General features: G+C 55.9%; 1 protein-coding gene across 2 annotated transcripts in view; it reads left to right on the forward strand.

Annotated features, from left to right (window-relative positions):
* The first annotated feature begins 6,998 nt into the window (after positions 1-6,998).
* Positions 6,999-20,515, forward strand: part of SHISAL1 (shisa like 1) — an 87,264-nt gene continuing 73,747 nt past the window's right edge. For both annotated transcript variants that reach the window (XM_033233680.1, XM_033233682.1), the window contains exon 1: positions 6,999-7,361. The gene's annotated coding sequence lies outside the window, so the exon portion shown is untranslated. The remainder of the gene's footprint in view (positions 7,362-20,515) is intronic.

The raw sequence follows: 20,515 nt of genomic DNA on the forward strand, positions 1-20,515 counted from the left end.
GCAGCAGTGACCGAGCCAGCCTCACATCTCAGAGGAGGCCAGGGCTGGGAGGCAGAGGCCTGGCTGTTGGCCGGCTCCTCTTTCCCTCCCGGGGTCCTGGGCCGAGTCTCCCCACCTCACGGCCTCCATCTCCTTCCAGGTAAACAGGTAGAGTGAACACAATGCCCTCCAGGACCCACCAAAGTGCTTCCTCCTGCCTGGAATTGATCGATAAATAAGGAAACAGAAGCTCAAAGAGGCAACAACTTGCCCCTGCCTTGTCCACCCTACCCAAGGATCAGAGCAACCACCCAGTCCAGGGCACTGCCCAGCTTGGCCACACCCTTGCTGGAGGACTTTGAGGGGGTAGGGTGCCTCTAAATCTCTCTGAGCCCTCGATTTTGAGTTTAGGAAATGGGGGCTGCGGGATTGGAACCGCTTGGAGGAGGAAGGGGCTGGGAGTGGTCCTTGGGAGGGTGGGGGGCTGCTCCCCAAGGAAGTGGGGGAAGGTGAGGGAATATGTTAAGACCAGGGAGCAGCTGGTTCTGCCACACCAGAGCCCCCTCCCCCTGCCCGCCGCAGGGTCTTGGGCTCCAAGCACCACCCTCTCAGAAAGGAAAGAGGGTGCGCTGCCTCATGTCCCCGACTCCCGATTAAATGGCTGCAATTTTGATGTGGCAGGTGATCTTCTCGGGAAGCCTGGCTTTAAATTTAGCTCCCTCCCCAGCCAGCCCTTTGAAAAGGCTGCTCTCCACCGAGGGAGAGAGCATGAGTCATCGCCAGGCCGCCCGTGAGCAGTCAGGTTTGCGGGGGAGCAGGCCTCCCGAAGGCAGAGAAATAGTAAATAGGGATGGAGGATGAAGCCACGACAGATGTGGGGCATCGGGCGCGGCCCGGCACGCAGTAGGTGCCCAGAAATGGGGCAGGGGAATGTCTCCCAGGGCAGTCTGCATAGTCACCTGCCCATGCCTCCTCCAGTGCAGCCAGGAGCAGAGACGCAGCAGTATTTGTTGAGGGGTCCGTGGATGACAGCTTACATGCTTACATGCTCCGTCTCACTGGACTCACAGTCGCCCCGAGCCTATGCCCTCACCTGCCTCGGCAGATGCCCAGAGGGCAGAAGGCTGAAGAGTGCTCCCCTGCCCCCAAAGATATCCGCATCCTAATCCCTGGAACCTGCCAGTGCTACCGTATAAACAGCAAGCAGGGAAAAAAGGACTTTGCAGATGGGGTTGAGCGGAGGATTTTGAGATGGGGGGATGATCCGGGATGATCCGGGTGGGCCCTAATGTGATCACAGGCATCCTTATAAGAGGAGGCAGAGGGAGCATCTGACCCGAGGCTGTGGGAAGAGGAGCACAGGGAGAGCTGAAGATGCTGCCCTCCAAGACCAGGTGATGTCGCCGCAAGCTGAGGGTGCCACCAGAGGCTGGAAGGGGCCAGGAGGGTCCTCCCCTGGAGCCTCCAGGAAGCGCGGCCCCACCCACCCCAGGATTTTGGCCCAGGGATAGTATACCCATTTGGTTTCAGACTCTGGAAATGTAAAGTTGGTGGTCATCTGACGGTCAGCACAGGACACGAGAGAAGTGAATAACATTGGCCATGGTCAGAGATCCAAACCCAAATCCATTCAGTTCCAAAGGCCACACTTTTTCCTGCTCACCCCTCGGCCTCCTGAAAAAGCAGAAGAGACGTTGATGAGACCAAGTACCTACGAAGTGCCAAGCATTGATTTATTGTGGGTTAATCGACAGGACCATTGCCTGTTATGATCTTGTCTCTCGTCTAATCCTCACATTGACCCTTTGAGGTCATTCCCATTATGCAGATGAGGAAACTGAGGCTCAGGGAGGCAAAGTAGTTTTGTCCAAGGTAGGGGAGCCTGTTCTAGAGAGAGAAGGTGAAGGTGCAGGGCTCTGGAAGCACTGCGGAGGGCAGCCCAGCCCAGCACATAGTGGGCCTGTCATGGGGTTTTGAGGAGGCCATGGAGTGACCACCCAGGACAGCCACCGTGGCTTGCAGGTTTGACATGGCTGGAGCTCCAGCACCTGACTGCAGAGGAGGCTGGGCAGGTGGGCTGGGACACAGGCACAGGAAGAGGGGATGGAGTTTCATCCTGTAGGAGATGGAATGATAGAGCCTTAACATTTGTGCTGTCACCAACCCGACCTTAAGCTTCTTTGGGGCAGGGACCTTTTCTGGTCTCTGGGTGTCCAGCACTGACCTGGGACAGGCACAGAGCCCCGCCCAGTGGCAGGTGAAGGGCGGCAGGGAGGGACAATGAGGGGGAGGGGCTCCACTAAATGATGACGCTTTCCACATGCCCTGAACACCCGCCCACACACACACACATCACACATACACAGACACACACACAGAACACACATACACCACATACAAACACTACACACACACCACACATATACACAGAAACACTACACACCACACAGACATACACTACACATACACACACACCACACACAGACACAGACCATACACACACACACCATACACACACACACACACAAACACCACACACACACACCATGTATACACACAGAAACACACACCAAACATACCACACACAGATATACCACACATACACACAGATACACAGACACCACACTTACCATACATACACACACACCACAAATACACATATACACAAACATCACACATGCACACACACACACCACCACCACACATACACGTGGAAAACATGCACGAACCCACTTACCATATGGAGATTCCAGACATGCGCACCCAAAAAAGGGAGATGCCTCATTCCACCACCCCCGCATGCCAACAGCCATCACACACTCCAGCACGCACAGCACACACACCGCTCATTCACACCATCCACTCACACCTCACACACACACACACCATTCACTCACACCCTTACACACAGTCACACACACCCTCATCACTCACATCTCACACACACCCTCACCACTCACATCTCACACACACCCTCACCACTCACATCTCACACACAACCCACACCACTCACACCCTCACACACACACACACCCACCACTCACACACACAACCACACACACCATTCGCATCCTTATACACAGACACCACACAACACCATACACACACTATTCACTCACACCTCACACACATACATACACTTGCAACCCCCACACCACTCACACTCACCCACTCATATACACACCTACACACATGCCATATCCTCACACTGCTTACACCCTCACAGACACACCACAGACCCCACACACAGTGCACACACAGCACTCACACCCTCACACACACCAACTCATACACACACACCACATCCCCACACTGCTTACACCCTCACAGACACACCACAGACCCCACACACGGCACTCACACCCTCACACACACCAACTCATACACACACACCACATCCCCACACTGCTTACACCCTCACAGACACACCACAGACCCCACACACAGCACTCACACCCTCACACACACCAACTCACACCCTCATACACCCTACACACACCACCACACACCATTCACTCACACCTTCACACACACCACACACACCACGAACCACCACAAACACCACTCACACCCTCACATACACAGATACCACATACACACACCACTCACACTCACATACACACACCACACACACCACGAACCACCACAAACACCACTCACACCCTCACATACACACACCACACACACACACCACTCACACACACACACCACCACACACCATTCACTCACACCTTCACACACACCACACACACACACCACGAACCACCACAAACACCACTCACACCCTCACATACACAGATACCACATACACACACCACTCACACTCACATACACACACCACACACACCACGAACCACCACAAACACCACTCACACCCTCACATACACACACCACACACACACACCACTCACACACACACACCACACACACCTTGAGACACACACATTGACACATACCACTCACATATATCATACTCACATATCTTCACATATACACACAACACACCCCACTCACATTCTCATACACATACACATACATACACATTCACAAACACACCACACACACCACAGACCACAGACCAACCATACCACATACACACAATGCACACATACAACACACACAACACAATTTATACTCACATACCACACGACACACAACAGATATAACACACAACACACACTCTTAAACACACATACACACACACACATAGAACACACACACAACACACACTCTCAACAATCCTATGTATACTCATAGACATACACATCTCACACATACCACACACACCATACACTATATACAACACACAGACACACCATAAACACACATCACACACCTCATATACAGTACCACACAGACACACAACACACACAAGACACATACACCACTCACACACACTCATATGCACACACATACACACAAAACACAGCACTCACACTCTCATATACACACAGCACACACACAAAACACACACCACTCAGATTCTCTCATACACACATACTCACACATATGCCGTACACACACCCCACTCATTTAATACGCATTCACAGAGCACACATAGTACATGCACACACGAAACACCACGTACAAATCACATCACACAACACACACACACACCACTCACAAAACAAACACAACACACAACACACACATACACACACTACACACCACAGACCCCATCCCAGCAACACAGGCGGCCTGCTGTGACGCCCTGACACCTCCTCCCCTCGCTCAGCCCACATCCCTCAAAGCTGAGTGTCCCTGGCGTTGAGAGCCTAAGACACAGTCGGTGCTAGGGCACAGATGACAGGCACCTCTCCAGCGTGACATCCAAAATCAGACGGGACAGTCTGGTAGGCACCTCCCAGCCCCCCACCACCACCAGCACCCGGCACTTCCACCTGTTCCATGGCCTCTCTGGGCCTCAGTTTCCTCTGTCCCCCTCTTGGGATATTTGCCAGGTGCCAGGAGAAGTACCTCATGGGCCTCGTCTCATTTAGTCCTTGAGACACCCTGTCTGGGAGGTAGTGCTGTGACCTCTTCAGGAAAGAGAACTGACGTTCAGGGAGCTTCTGTGCCATGCCTAAGGCCACCTGGCCAATTAGGGACAAAGTGCCACCTTGCTACAAATGCCATGAGCCTTCCCACTGGGCAACACTGCCTGCCCCTGTGGCCAAGCAGGTGCTGCCTCCCTGAGCCCTCGCTGTGGTCCAGACCTCGCCCTGCTGGGGCATTCACGGAGGCCCCTCTGCCTCTCCCATGAGCAGGGCCCACATCAGCTCCCTTGGGGGAGATTCAGTGTCCTGCCTGGGCAGCTGCTCAAGCCAGGTCCACTGAGGACAGGAAGGCATGGACACCTGTGAGACAAGTGGGGGAAACGGAGGCACTCCAACAGTGCAGGCTTCCTAGGGTGGGCGCCCTGGCACCATTCCCACTGTCCTGCTGGGTGCCTTAGGCACGAGGCTGAGCCTCCCTCTTATCCTTGAAAGGGGCCCAGGATGTGGCATCAGAAATGCCATCGGGACTCCCAGCCCCATCAACGGGTCATGTACAAGCTGTTGCCAGGCACCTGCCGCTGTCTCTGGTTCCTCCTCAGTAAGGAGAGGGTGCAGTGCTTGCCTTCGGTGCCTTCTCTTGATGTTCACCCAGGTACCTGTGAGGGGCCAAGGCTGAGGGACTGGGCCTGAAAGGTCAGGCAGACTTGGGCTTGAGCCCCGATTCTGCCCCTAGCTGACTGTGTGGCTCAGAGCAGGTGTCCTAACCTCTCTGAGTCCCAGCGCCTCTGCTGTGAAGTGGGGAGGACGCTGCTCAGCACTGTGGTGAGGAACAAATAAAGCATAAAGAATACAACAAGTATACAGGGCTTAGCCCAGTTTCTGTTGCAGTTCCATCAATGCTTAGAAAAGTGAAATGAGGGCCACCATCTCAGGAGACCCAGGTGGGAGAATCTTGGGGCCAGTCCTCCAGAGGCTCCCTTCTTCCTCCTAAAATCAAGAATTGATAAAAGATCTTCGTCTCCATTCTCTCTTGGGGCCCTCGAGGAGGCTGCAACCTTCTCCCCACAAGACCTCTTTACAACCGCAGGTCTCCCCGCCAGGGACAGAGGAAGGTGGGGAAATGGGGGCTCACTGGCTTTGAGGCCACAGAAGGGCAAGCACATTCTTGTCCCACAGGTGAGGGTGAAATGGGGGGCAGACTGGAGCTGGGGGGTTGCTGGGTGGAGCGGGGAGCAGGAGCCGAGGAGGGGACCCCATGCAGTGGCCCAGGAGGGTAGGAAGTGGGGCCTTTCCCACAGGAAACCGTGGCAGAGGAGCCTGTCTCATGCGAAGGGTTCTTGGCCCAAGCTGACCGTGACCCTGATCCCCCTGGCCAGGGTCTGGCTGGCGGGAATAACGTGGCCCCCAGACAAAGCAGGTGTGTGTTAGAAGGAGATGGGAGGACTGAAGAGTAGGAAACTGGGGTGGGAAGAGGAAAGGAAAAGGGAGTGGGAAGGAAGGAGCGAAGGAGGAGGAAGGAACAAAGAGAGAAGAACGGAGAGGAAGGAAGGAAGGAGGAAGGGAGGGAGGGAGGGAGGAAGGAAAGCGGGAAGAGGAAAGGGAAAAGTAGAAGGAAGGAAAAGGAGGAGGAAGGCGTGAAAGAACGACGGAAAGGAAGTAAAAAGAGAGAAAGTGAGAAGCCACCGCAAACAGCAGGAGGGGAGAGAGAAAGAGCCACAGGGGGAGAAAAGAGACCGCGAAAGAAAAAAAATGAGAGGAGGACGCAGAGAGAGGGAGAGAGAGAGGGAGAGAGAGAAAGAGGAAGGGAGGAGAGAGGAAGGGAGAGAGAGGAGAGCGCAGGACGCGGCGGGCAGGGCGGCGGGAGCTCGGCGAGCCCGGGCGAGGGGGCAGCAGAGGGCGCGGCGCGGAGCGAGCGCCAAAGAGTGAAGTGGGCAGCGGCGGCGGCGGCGGCGAGCGCGGGGCCCGGCGAGCATGAGCGCGGCGGCGGCGGCGGCGGCGGGCGCGGCGCGGGGCTCGGGGCCGGCGGGCGGCCGGCGGCGCGGGCCGCCGAGTAGCCGCGGGCGGCGACGGGGCATGCGGCCGGCCGCCGGACCCCGAGCCGTACGCGGAGCCGGAGCTCCAGCCTCGGCACCAGCCCCAGCCCCAGCCCCGGCCCCGGCCCCAGCTCCGCGCCGCGCCCGGCGCGCCTAGGAGCGGGCGCCTTCCGAGCGCCGATCCAGGAGCCCGGAGTCCCCGCGTCCCCGCAGCCCCCAGAAGCCGGACAACTGTTGCGGCGGCGGCGGGGGCATCGCGGGGGCGTGGGCAGCCCCCGCACCCCAGCAGGCGGCTCCCGCGGGCGCCGGCTCCCGGCTACGGAGCGAGGAACGAGCGGGCGGCGGGCACGAGGTGAGCTGCGCCCCGGGGCGGGCAGGGCGGGGGCCGCGCGGGGGAGGGGCGCGCCCGGGCCGGGGTCCGAGCGCGGCGTGGAAAGGGGCCGGGGCGGAGCTCTTGGCGGAGGAGAGTCTGGGCGAGTGGGGGGCGGGGTCTGCGGCGCGGGGCTCCGGAGAAGGGGTGAAGGGTGGGCGCACTGAGAGAGGCGGGTAAGGGTCCTATGACTGGGGTCCGGGGCTCTTTAGAAAGGGGCTGGGGACGACCGGGGAAGGGTCTGGGGGCAGGAGCCCTGCGGGACAGCCGGTGTTCGGCACTGGGGTCCGCGCCGGCGCTCACCAAGGTCGGGGTCGCTGAACCTTGGAGAAGAAGGGGCCGGGTTGCGAAGAGCAGTCCGGGGCGCACCGTGCCCGGACGCGGCGGCCGGGACCGGAATCCGCGTCCGAGGTGGGGACTGGCTTCCGAGAACCGAGTCGGGGAGCGCAGTGAGCTGGGAGCCCCGTGCGGGCTACACAGGGACTGAGGGCCACGCTGCGGACCCAGAGGGGCCTGGGGGTCCCAGCTGGGCAGCGCAGGGGACGGGGAGAAGGACCCCTCCCAAGTGCCTGCTCCTCGGTCCTGGTCGGCCGCGTGGCCCCCGCGGAATCGCTGTTGCCTCCAGGGGCCGAATCAACATTGATCCCGCGCCCAGGTCTGGGTGGCCCCGAGGGCAGCCTCAGAAGCTCATTAGCGCCCGCGGTTGCCATGGCAACGAGACCCCAAGCGTCTCGAGGTTATATTTATTCTAATTATTATTATCATTATTCGTATTAGTATTTGTTACCCAACCAGAGGGAAAAAGAAAGGGGTAGAAAGCCAGTGCGTCCTGGCGCCTACGACTGTTACCTCTTTGGAAAGAGTCAAGAGGATATAGGCGAATAAGGCCGGGTCCATTCCCCCGCTGGGTGCCCCCCACTCTTGCTAGCTGCCCCAGCCTCCCCCCCCCGGGGCCATCGGACAGGGAAGGGGAGTTATGTAATCTGCGGGAGAGCACCTCTGGGGATGCCTCTTTGTATCTCCCCTACCTCTCTGGGCCTCCTGAGCCTGTTTTAAGTGACTGCATCTGTCACTTACAGGAATCCCAGCCTAGGATGGGAAGAACACGAAGTGCCCCACACAGGGACTCTCTGGGGGTGGCCTCCAGTCCCCTCTCCAGGGCTGTATGACCTTGACCAAGGCTCCTGACGCCTCCCAGCCGGTTTCCTCATCTGGAAGACAGAATGGCAGCCATGCCCACCACCAAAGGCTGCTGTGAGCTCACTGTGAGAAACACTTGACGGTTCCCACTGAGCGTTGGTGGCTGTGTGACCCCAGGCAGCTGTCCACATGTCTCTGGACCTCAGGTTCCTAGACTATAAAATGAGGGCCCTGCTGTAGGCGTTGTCTAAGGTGTTTTCGGTTAGTAATGTCCTGTGCATCTCGCTGCTGGGTGGCTGTGCCTGAAATACCATCAAGTTCAGCTCTGTTCAGACCCAGACTGATGAGAAGTCCCTCCCTGCATCACCCTTTGTTTCCTCACCTGAGTCTGATTGTCCAAATCTCTCTGGGAATCAGATGGTCCAGGGGTAATCGCTGGGACTTTTCACCTACAGGTAGGCTTCAGCTTCGGTGAGAAATGTCATTCGAAAGCAGAATTCAAATAACCTTCAGGTCCCAGCATCAACCAGGACAATCCCCATGCCAGTCATGGTTGCCTAGAACTGGGGGGTCGCTCCCCATGCCCTGGATCTGTGACTGCTCAGTGCAGAACACCTCTCTGCAAGCACCCCGTCTCTCCAGAGAGGCTGTCTGCTGTGCCTGTTCTGACAAGAGATGACCAGGAAGTTCTACAACCAGGCAGCTGGTTGTGGCTGGTTGCTGAAAGCCCCAGGCAAGGGTTTCTGACGGTTTCTTTCTTTAATGTCATCTTCACGCTGCGTTCCTGGCTCTGTCTCAGGCATCTGGGAGGTATGGACTGATGAAGAGGAGTGAGGGGAGCAGTTTGGTTTGGAGCCGCATGCACGCGCGCACGTGCGCGCGTGTGTGTCCCATTCTCGCTCTCCTGAGCCACCCAGCCTGGAGCTTATCAGGGCAGGTGGACTGGATGAGAGGGGTAGGGGGCAGGGCCAGTGCTGCTCAGTCAGACCTTTGTAAGTGACAAAGAAAGCAAGTGGGACCTGCCCAGAGTGAGACCAGCTGACGGCCACTCCCAGTTACCAGTCATCCATCCATCCATCCCTTCCCTCCCCTTCTTAAGCCAGCTCCCCTAGCCTCCATGCCTGTGCTGAAGCGCCTCGGCTCACCCTTGGCAGCTGTCGAGGAAGCAGAGGAGGAAGTGACCCTGGACAAGCCAGCAGAGCTGGAGGCATGCCTAGGTCAGGCCATGAGGCAGTGGGGAGCTCCCGGGGGTCGGGAAGTGCACGTGCGGGAGGCACTTGTCCTTTGGAACCTGGGAGGGGTTGGGGCCGGGGGAGCTTGGTCCAGAATGACAGGCATGAATCAACCAGAGGAAGGGGGAGGAGATGTTCTGGGCAGGGACCCTCTATGGGCAGAGATGCAGACACAGCAGGGTGGCTGAAGCCTTCTGGACCTGCGGGGCTGGGAGGTGGCTGCAGGCCTGGAGGGCTGGGGGATGGAGCTCCCCTGGAGCAGGGCCAGAGCAGGAGACAACACCACCCCCAGCTTGGGTGAGGGTTTGAATAGCAGAGTGGGGCAGGGAGGAGGGAGGGTGGCCAGGTTTGGAGCTTAAACAGCTTCTGGGTGGGCTGCCCATGGTTGAGTTGGGCAGAGGGAGAGGCAGTTTTGGCCAAGATGGTGAATCTGATTTCCAGTTTCCTAGGACAATTGGCCAAGCCCTCTCCACCCCCACCCCAAAGGCCACACTGCAGGAGGGTTGCCTCATGCCCAGGCCCTTGGCTTCTGGGGTGGGTGGGGGGCGGTGGCATGTGGACACCAGGTCTGGCCACTTCAGCTGTCTGTGTCCACAATACAGGACTTCACCGAACAGGCTCACAGTTGCACCCCACACAGCACTAGGATTGCACTTGGCAGTGACAGCCCAAAGGCCTGCTGCAAGCCAGGTACCATGCTAAGTGCACTCAGAACCCAGCTTCCCACTTAATCCTCATGCCAACCTTGTCAATGGCAACTGTAGATTCTGTTGTACAGATGAGGAAACTGACCCAGAGAGGCTAATAATACATAACCTCACCAGGACCAGGCTCCCAACCACTACACTGTATCGCCTAGTCGGGGGTGGGGATGTAGAGGCTCCTAAGACACAGCACCAGGAGCCATGACGGGGTTGGGGCCCCATAGTCTCACTTCCTACTCATTATCCTGCTTACTTTCCCGTATTACTGACCCAGAGCCTGGCCCGCCTTATGATTAGATGAAAGCTATCACCTCCCTTCTTAGGGATGCTCTGCCTCTATTAACCCAGTCTCAGCTGCTTTAGCTTCTCCCCAGTTGACTCGTACAACAGATTCACAGGATCTTAGAGCGAATTGAGAGCCCCTTCCCCTGCTCCCCCAAGAGGGGCTTCTCTCAGCCCAGCTGCTCTTTCAGAAGTTACTGAAACAATCGTCAACACCTAAGAATAGTGGGACCTCGTTTCCTAAACACTAAACAGGCAGGGTTCTGGACATCTGAGCCAGGATGAGTGAGGAGTGTGACCCAAGGCCCTGTCCACCCTGGTTATGCCCTCCTGGGGACAATAGGGGACACCCACTCTGTAGACGCTGGTCTCACTCTGCCCAGGGCCTGGCAGGGGGGTGACCCCATCTTTTCCTCCCTCCCTTTTTGTACCCCTTCCCTCCTTCCTGCCTTCCTCCTGGGTACACATTCCTTGACCCCCAAGCATGAACCCCCTGGGGAGGTGGAGGAGACCCCAAGGTCGTTGAGACCCACCCCCGGGCAGCTTCCAGCCAACCTGTTTAATGAATGACTCTATGAATAAATCATTCTCTAGCCGGGGCTGTGGATGTCCTGCTGGCCCTGTTGATGTGCCTTCTGTCCCCCCACTCCAGTTATCATGAGCCCCTCCCTCCTTTTCTTCGTAGCTGTGGCCAGGTCAGAAACGTTCATCCTGACTTCCCCAGTCACTGGCTGTCCCCACTCCCCACAAGCCCAGGATTTCTTGTTCAGCACCTCAGGACACAGTACCTCTGAAAGTGCCAGACCAGGCCCAGGCAGGGTCTCTGGCGTATGCGCACGTGTGTGTGTGTGTGTGTGTGCGTGCGTGTGTGTGTGCGTGCGTGTGTGTGTGCGCGTGTGTGTGCGCGTGTGTGTGTGCGTGTGCGTGTGTGCGTGTGTGTGTGTGTGTGCGCGCGCGCACACCCCACTCTCCACAGCCCTCAAGGGGATGGGCAGGGTGGTAGACAAAGACAGTGCCAGCAGCAGGCCTGAGCCTCGTGCGCTGTGCTGTGATGGGGAGAGGCCCCAGGAGCTGCTGGTGGAGGGGGTTGAAGCCGATCTGCTTCCCCATATTCAGATGGGGACACTGAGGCTGAGAGAGGGCTGGGACTGCACTCAAGGTCACACAGTAAACTGGGGATTCTTGAGGGCCAAGGATGCTCAAGCCTATATTGCAGACACGGTGGACATTGTCCAGAGGCCTCGAGGAGCTTTGGGGAGTCGGGGCGGTGTGGGATAGTACAGACATTTCCTGGATGATGAAATTTGCCCTGAAACCCCCCGAGACACTCCTTTTAGGAAAAGGCTTCAGAATCTCTCCCTGCCTGGCCATCCACAGAAGCAGAAGCTGAGATGAAATGTAAATGCCTCTAGTCCTATATTTTCCGAAGTCAACCTGAATGGGGCATTTATATCGACAGCCCATGCCCCCCAGCCTGCTCTCCCTCCCCTCCCATCTGGGGCACATGCTCCAGTCACCACCCACCTGCCCGCACGCACACCTACCCCAGCAGATGTGTGCAAATGCTCCTTCCAGAAATTAAGAAATAATGCATGAGTTTCCCAAATTACACCCATTTAACACTGAATTAAGTTCTGGAAGGCTCTTAACAGAGCCCTGGGAGGGAAAAATTTTTTTGTTCACACTTCCCTGGAAAATGAGACAAACCGTGATCTTTGAAAACCCAGCTACATAATCTGATTATTCCTCCCTGGCAAGCCTCAGAGAGGTGCCCAGCAGAGGGAGGGGACGGCCGGCTCTGCCGCGGCGGAGAGATTTGCATTGGGAAATTGGGCTGGGAAAGTTTGTCTCCCGTGCCAGGTTCCAAAGCTCCTCGTTGTTGCCTGATGGGCTCAAAATAAAGTGCCGTTTTCTTAGATATTGGCACAAATTAAAAATAAAGGCAAATTCCTTCCATAATCCAGCGCGAGAATTTCCTCTGAGGCTCCCAGAGCTTGTCACGGAAACGATGGTGATTTGCTTTCACTTTGGGTTCCTTTCTTTTGTCGGGAGAATTGTACGTGAGCAGCTGGATTTACAGACCAAAAGAGATGCATTTAGCGTTCATTCATTCCACATTTCTGGAACGCCTACCGAGTTCTGGACAGGGTGCCAGGCCCAGGGGGTGAGGAGGGGCGATTTGAAACAGGTCCTTCCCTGGTGAGTTTTGTAACGTGTTTGTCACAGGGAGGGGCAGGAGAACTAAAGAAAAACCAGCCTCTGAGAGGGGTCAGGGAGGGCTTCCTGGTAGAAGTAACTTTCAGCTTGGGTCTTGAAAGGTGCGTAGGAGAAGGCAGAGGGGCATTTGAGGAGGAGGAGTGGCTTGAGGAAGGTCTCGGTGTGGGTCTCACACGGATGTGGCTTCTCGTTATGAAGGTTCCTTTGTGACAACCTGGCTGGACATGTGGCTTTTTACAAAGCCCTTTCATATCCATTATTTTCCACTGCCCTTGGGTAGCCCAAGGCAGGCCAAGTTTCCCTAAAGGAGAGAGCTGAGCCCAGAAGCCCAAGGTGGCCAGAGTCACAGCCAGGCAGGGCTCTGAAACCCAAGGCCCTGGATCTCATGGGCTCTGTGCGGGTGGAGAGCAAATAAGAGTAAGTTATTCTATCGAAATTCTAAAACTTAAAGAGCCACATACATGAATTCCAAAGTCTAGAAAGGCCCCTTTCTCCCTCCACGGGAGCCGAACTCCCTGGCTGCAAGAGGGGCTGGGCTTCAGGACCTGGGTCCTGGCGAGGCCCATGCTGGGGCTGCCAGCTCTGAGCCTCCGTCTCTGCGTCCAGAAAATGTGCTGATGGAGCCTCTCTGCCCATTTGCAGGAAGTCTGGCACCCTCCCAAGCCCCAGAAGGCCCAGGTTCAGCGTTCAGCTCAGTGAGAGTTCAGCAGGGTCTTTTTTTCTTTGGAAACGGAGTCTCTCTCTGTCACCCAGGCTGGAGTGCAGTTGCTCCATCTTGGCTCACTGCAACCTCCACCTCCTGGGTTCAAGTGATTCTCTTGCTTCAGCCTCCCCAGTAGTAGCTGGGATGACAGGCGCGCACCACCATGCCCAGCTATTTTTTGTCTTTTTAGTAGAGATGGGGTTTCACCACGTTGGCCAGGCTGATCTCGAACTCCTGACCTCAGATGACCCACCCACCTTGGCCTCCCAAAGTGCTGGGATTACAGACGTGGGCCACTGTGCCCAGCCCTCCAGCAGGGCCTTTGCTGTTTAAATTGTTCAGGCTTCTGGGAGCCAGGCTGGGGTGTGGCAGTGTAGCACCAGCTGGGTGCAACTGCTTGGAATCTGATCCCTAGGACAGAAAGTCCTTTGGGGAATGAGCCATGCAGCTGAGATGAACCCCATCGTCAGGACAACGGGCCAGAGGGAGGCTCCGGGTGCTGATCCCTGGCAGGCTGCCTGCGTCCCTAAGAGCAGCCTGGAATTCCCGAGGCTATGCTGGGGTTCTGCCCAGACAAGTCTCCTCGCTGCTGGCTCCTCACTTTGTGACCTTGGGCAAGTTATATAACCCCTGGAGCCTCAGTTCCCTTACCTGCAAAATGGGTTATTGTGAGACCAGATAAGAAAAATTCATACAAAGGGCTTAGTTAGCACAGTGTGGATTCAATACCTTGTCCACCTCTGTATTCTCACTTTGATACTGTTACCAACTTTGTGTTACTGTGTTAACATTGCTGCAGCCCTTCCATGAAGCAGGCAGGCAGGAACCAAGTCTGCTTATCCCCAGACCCCTAGAGTAGGGACTGCCATGCCTGTGGCTGTTGAATGAATGAGAAAATGAATCAGGTGAGCAGTTAGACCAGTGGCAGTGTTTCCTACCCAGTGCCATGGCAACCGCAGACCACGCAGGTGGGAGCCAGCTTTGGAGCCTGGGTTCCAGTCTAGCCCCATCTCTTACTAGTGACCAGTGGGGGCTGCATATTTCCCTCTGAGCCTCAGCATCCTCATTTTCAACATAGGGCTAATAATGATGATAATAACCTGAGTGACTTGAGAGGATTTGAGGCAGAGATTGTAACATTTGGGACAGCTGGGTTAGTTACATCGATAACCGTTATGTTTTATCCCTAAGCTCTGGAGGGGCAGTAAGAGTTCAAATCCCAGTCTCCACTCCTCCTGGCTGTGTGGCCTTGGACAGATTACATCACCTCTCTGAGCCTGTTTTCTCATCTAAAAATTGACATGATATCCACCTCTTCAGGATTTAAACGAGTTATTGCAAGGAATGTGTTTGGTGCAGACGGGCATATAGTAAGTGCTCAGTAAATATAACTGGTATTATTATCACCACTGCTACATTTAAAAACAGAAACACCCAGGAGGCACAGAAGCGGTGAAGGGTCAGAGAGCCTCTCTCTGGAAGGGTGGAGGCTGCCTTGTTCCTAGTTTAGCTTGATAGTATCAAGCCCAGGTTTGGCATGCTTTGGACAGGTTTCTGGGAATGAAGTGATGATGGATGGATGGATGGATGGATGGATGGATGGATGGTGGGTAGATTAATGCATAGATGGATGAATGGGTGGATAGATAGATGAATGGCTAGAGGGATGGATGAATGGGTGGGTGAGGTGGGTGGATGGATGAATGGATGGATGGATGGATGGATGATGGATGGATGGATGGGGGTGGGTGGGTGGGTGGATGGATGGATGGATGGATGGTGGGTGGATGGATGCATGGATGAATGAATGGGTGGATGGATGGATGAATGGGTGGGTGAGGTGGGTGAGGTGGATGGATGGATGGATGGATGGATGGATGGAAGGATGGATGGATGGAGGATGGATGGATGGATGGTGGGTAGATTAATGCATAGATGGATGAATGGGTGGATAGATAGATGAATGGCTAGAGGGATGGATGAATGGGTGGGTGAGGTGGGTGGATGGATGATGGATGGATGGATGGATGGATGGATGGATGGATGGATGGTGGGTGGGTGGGTGGGTGGATGGATGGATGGATGGATGGTGGGTGGATGGATGCATGGATGAATGAATGGGTGGATGGATGGATGAATGGGTGGGTGAGGTGGGTGAGGTGGATGGATGGATGGATGGATGGATGGATGGAAGGATGGATGGATGGACGGATGGGTGGATGGATGGATGGACACATAAATGAATTAGTGAATGAACAAAACTAAGATCAGGGCAGCCAAGGAAGAGGCTGAAGTTTGGGGGCAGAGGCTTCCCTTTGAGGATACGAGCAACAAAGTGGGATACGTTGTGTAGCTGGACATGATCTCTCTTTGCTGCATGAATCTTTGTTAACTAGGGATGGTGGCCTGAGTCTGGGAGCCCAGGCTGCTTGGTATCCCTCACAATTTGGTTCTGAAGCTGAACAGAGCTGAGTTCAGGCTGTGACTCCCTCAGCTTCAGCATAGGCAAGTTCCTGCCGCTCTGAACCTCTGTTTCCCCCTCCGTAATGCAGGGAGAGGACTGGCTTGCAAAGATAACACACTTGAAGGTGGTTTGCAACCTGTAAAGTCAAACTGAAAGTCAAGGGAGGTGTTTGGGCTCCACGCAGTGGGTGACAGGGAGCAGAGGGTGGATTTGGAGCTGGCGGAGCTCATGAAACATCAGCCTGGGCACTCTCTGGTCCCCTCCTGAGGAGACCTGAGGTACAGGGTCGGGGAAGGGGTAGAGGAGGCACTTGGGGCAGTGAGGCAGCACCTCCAACTCATGGACAGAACCAGGGATGGGAATGCTCTGCCCAAGGCTCTTGGAGCCCCAACCTGATGGGGAGACCCTAACCTGCTCACCACAACCCTATCCTGGGCACTTTGCCAACATCACCTTGTTTAATTCTCGTAACTTTCCGTGAGCAGGGACAGGTTGTTATTCTCACTAGCGGCTCAGAGAGGCAAAGTGAGTTCCCCAAGGGCACAGAGCCACTACGTTGCAAAGCCAGGATTTGGACCTGGTGGCTTCTGTTCTTTCTACTGGGGAGGCTGAATGCACTTTGTGGTCAGGAGGGGTGCTGGTGTGGGAGCTCAGGGTCACCACACTCCTGTGCCCACCCCTCACCACAGTGTGGCTTTGCCCAGCCTCCTGCCTCCTGTCTGCCTCCGTTTCCTTCTCTGTAAAATGTGTTCACAGCAGACCCTCCTGCAGGAGTCTGAACCCAGGAGGAACTGTGCAGAGTGCTCCGATGGGCCCACCCTCTCCACTCCTTGGCTGTTCTTTGACTCCTCTTTGGGGAGGAGAGACACCCAGGGAAGGTGTGGGGCCTGCAGGAGCCACAGAGGAGCCGCACTGGGGTTGCTCCTGCTTCCCTGCATCTTAACAACCAGGGGCTGGTTTCCGCTGCCTGCTGCTTCCTCAGAAGGGGGTGGGTGCAGGCAGGCATGGGCAGGCCACTTGTCCAGTGCATGTCATGGGTTTATTCACTCCTGAGATAGTACGCAGGGCCTGTCCTCACAGGCGTACAGTCTGCAGGGACTCGTGGACACAGTCACCTGTTCTGGCTCCAGACTCAAGCCCTTTGTAAAATAATGCACAGGTGTGGGTGATGACAGAGGATGGGGAGCAATTATGCTGGTAGGAAAGGGGCTGAGCATCAAGGGGGCCTTCCCAGAGGAGGCGGCATCCAAGGAGATGGAGTCTAAGATGACCAGGTTGACGAGCAAGGGGAACAGCGACATTTGAGGCAGAAGGAACCATGCATCTAGAGCCTAGGAAATGAGTCTGGGAGACTTCTGGGAGCTCTGAGTGGCTGTTCTGTGGCACTTGTGGAAAGCTGAGCAGAAGCCAAGGCTGGAGGACTCTGGTCGCAGCGGGGTGGGTGGCTGGGTGGATGGATGGATGCATGGATGGATGCATGGGTAGATGGATGGATGAATGGGTGGGTGAGGTGTGTGGATGGATGGGTGGGTGGATGGATGGATGAATGGGTGGGTGGGTGGATGGATGGTGGGTGGGTGTGTGGATGGGTGGGTGTGTGGATGGATGGGTGGGTGGGTGGGTGGATGAATGGATGGATGGATGGATGGATGATGGGTGGGTGGGTGGGTGGATGGATGGATGGATGGATGAATGAGTGGGTGAGGTGGGTGGGTGGATGAATGGGTGGGTGGGTGGGTGGGTGGATGAATGGATGGGTGGGTGGATGGATGGATGGATGGATGGATGGATGAATAGGTGGGTGGGTGGGTGGGTGGATGGATCGATGGATGGATGAATGGATGAATGGGTGGGTGGTGGGTGGATGGATGGATGGATGGATGGATGAATGGGTGGGTGAGGTGGGTGGGTGGATGAATGTGTGGATGGATGGGTGGGTGGGTGGATGAATGGGTGGGTGGGGGGTGGATGGATGGATGGATGGATGGATGAATGGGTGGATGGATGGATGGGTGGATGAATGGGTGGGTGAGGTGGGTGGATGGATGAATGTGTGGATGGATGGGTGGGTGGGTGGATGAATGGATGGATGAATGAGTGGGTGGATGGATGGATGGATGGATGAATGGGTGGGTGAGGTGGGTGGATGGATGAATGGGTGGATGGATGGGGGGATGGGTAGGTGGATGGATGGGTGGATGAATGGGTGGATGAATGGGTGGATGAGGTGTGTGGATGGATGGATGAATGGGTGGGTGGGTGGGTGGATGGATGGGTGAGTGAGGTGGGTGGATGGATGAATGGGTGGATGGACAGGTGGATGGGTGGGTGGATGTATGGATGGGTGGATGGATGAATGGGTAGGTGAGGTGGATGGATGGATGAATTGGTGGATGGATGGGTGGGTGGATGAATGGGTAGATGGATGGATGAATGGGTGGGTGAGGTGGGTGGATGGGTGAATGGGTGGGTGGGTGGATGGATGGATGGATGGATGGATGGATGAAAGGGTAGGCGAGGTGGGTGAATGGATGAATGGGTGGATGGATGGATGGATGGATGGATGGATGGATGGGTGGATGAATGGGTGGGTGAGGTGGGTGGATGGATGAATGGGTGGATGGATGAATGGGTGGATGGATGGATGAGTGGGTGAGGTGGGTGGATGGGTGGGTGGGTGGGTGGATGAATGGATGGATGGATGAATGGATGGATGGGTGGGTGAGTGGGTAAGTGACAGGGGCATTAGTTACTGGATTGCTGGTGAGTTACTGGGTTTTGACATTACCCTGTGGACCTGGATGGCAACTGTATGGCTGGAGCACTGCCACTCTCACTGCTGTGCCTGGGGCAGACATTGCTACCATTAGACATTGCTAATCCACCATCATGGCGGGACCCTGGATGCCTGCAGTCCCCCGGCAGCCCCCATCAGTGTCCGAGACGACGCCTGTTTGTCTTGCTGCTGGGAATCATGGGGATGATGATACCCCTTCCCAGTTGCTTGTGTCTTGACTAAGCCCCAAACCCAAAGCACTTTCTCTGTGGGAGAAGAGGGTGGGCTGTGGCCGGCCTCTGGTGGGACTCCACTGCCCCACAGTGCTGGCTAGTTCAGCTCTTCCTGCAAAAGCAAAGCCTTCCCCTCCAGGGACGAGCTCTACCAGGGCCTCCCTGGGCATGAGTACCACCTGGGAGTGCAGCCCTTCCTCCATCACCTGCAGGTCCACAGGCCAGGGGTCGAGCCCCGGACAGCCTGGACATCAGCTGGAGCCAGGCCAAAGAGGGGGTCACGGGGGAGGGCGGGGTCCTGGCAGAATCTTAGGCAGGACTGGGAAAAGATCAGGAGACGTCTCTCCTGAAATTCAAACAATTGGACAATCTGTTCTGGATCGATTTAGAAGCACTGGAGTGGAAAAAAATTAGAAAATATAGTGTGAAAGCTATTTTCTCTCCCTCTAAGCTCACTTGGGCAGAGGAATGAGCTGGAGTTTATTTGTGGACTGTCCAAGGCCCTGACCAGGGCCTCGCACCTCTTCCCTGCCCCCTGCTCCACTGCCTGGTCCACTTATCACCAATGCCTGCTGCCTCCTCCTCCATGACCAGTTCTGGGCTGGCAATAGGGGGTCTCAGAGAGGCAGCAATCCCTGTTGGTTCCAGGAAGCAACAGTATATAGGAACTCAGACATGAACATGGCTAAGATCGGATGTTTGTGTTCAACAGGCACCCTGAGGGAGGTCTTTCTGTCCCTCTCTCCCACACTGCCAGACAAGGCCTCTCCATGCCAAGGTTGAGGTGTCTCTGCCTAGTTCATTCCTATACCCCCAGGGTCCAGGCCATAGAATCAGGGCTGGCACATAGTAGGTGCTCAGTAAAAGTTTCTTGCCTAAATGATGGAAGAAAGGAAGGGAGGGGGGAAGGAAGGAAGAAAGGAAACTGAGGCTTTAAATGAAGTGACATAGTCTGTTAGAGATGGAGGTGGGATTGGAATCAGATCCATTACCCTCAAGACCTGATTTCCCCCCACCCCCGCCGCCCATCACTGGGGCCAGGAACTAGGTCTGAGACATTTAGGGGCCTCCCACACCGACGACCCCTTTCTTTCCCCGCCACAGTGCATCTCACTCCTCCTAACACAACTCCTACATTTAATCTTTCACGACTTGAGCCAAATGCTGATTGTTTTAAAATAAGCATGTTCAGTGTGAGGCCAGACCAGAGTGGTGGGAAGGGCAGGAGAGCTGAAAGCCAGAGCCTTCCTTCCACATGGTCTCAATTGTCCCCGAAGGGAGCAACTCCCTCTCCACTGTGGTGTGGGGAGTTTCTGAGGCTGGAGGAGTTCGCCCAGGGGTAGGGTCTGCCAGGACATTGTGAGTGTGGGGACATCTGGCACTGG

Source organism: Trachypithecus francoisi, unplaced genomic scaffold (assembly GCF_009764315.1).
Source record: "Trachypithecus francoisi isolate TF-2019V2 unplaced genomic scaffold, Tfra_2.0 Lachesis_group14, whole genome shotgun sequence".
In the NCBI taxonomy this organism is placed as follows: domain Eukaryota; kingdom Metazoa; phylum Chordata; class Mammalia; order Primates; family Cercopithecidae; genus Trachypithecus; species Trachypithecus francoisi.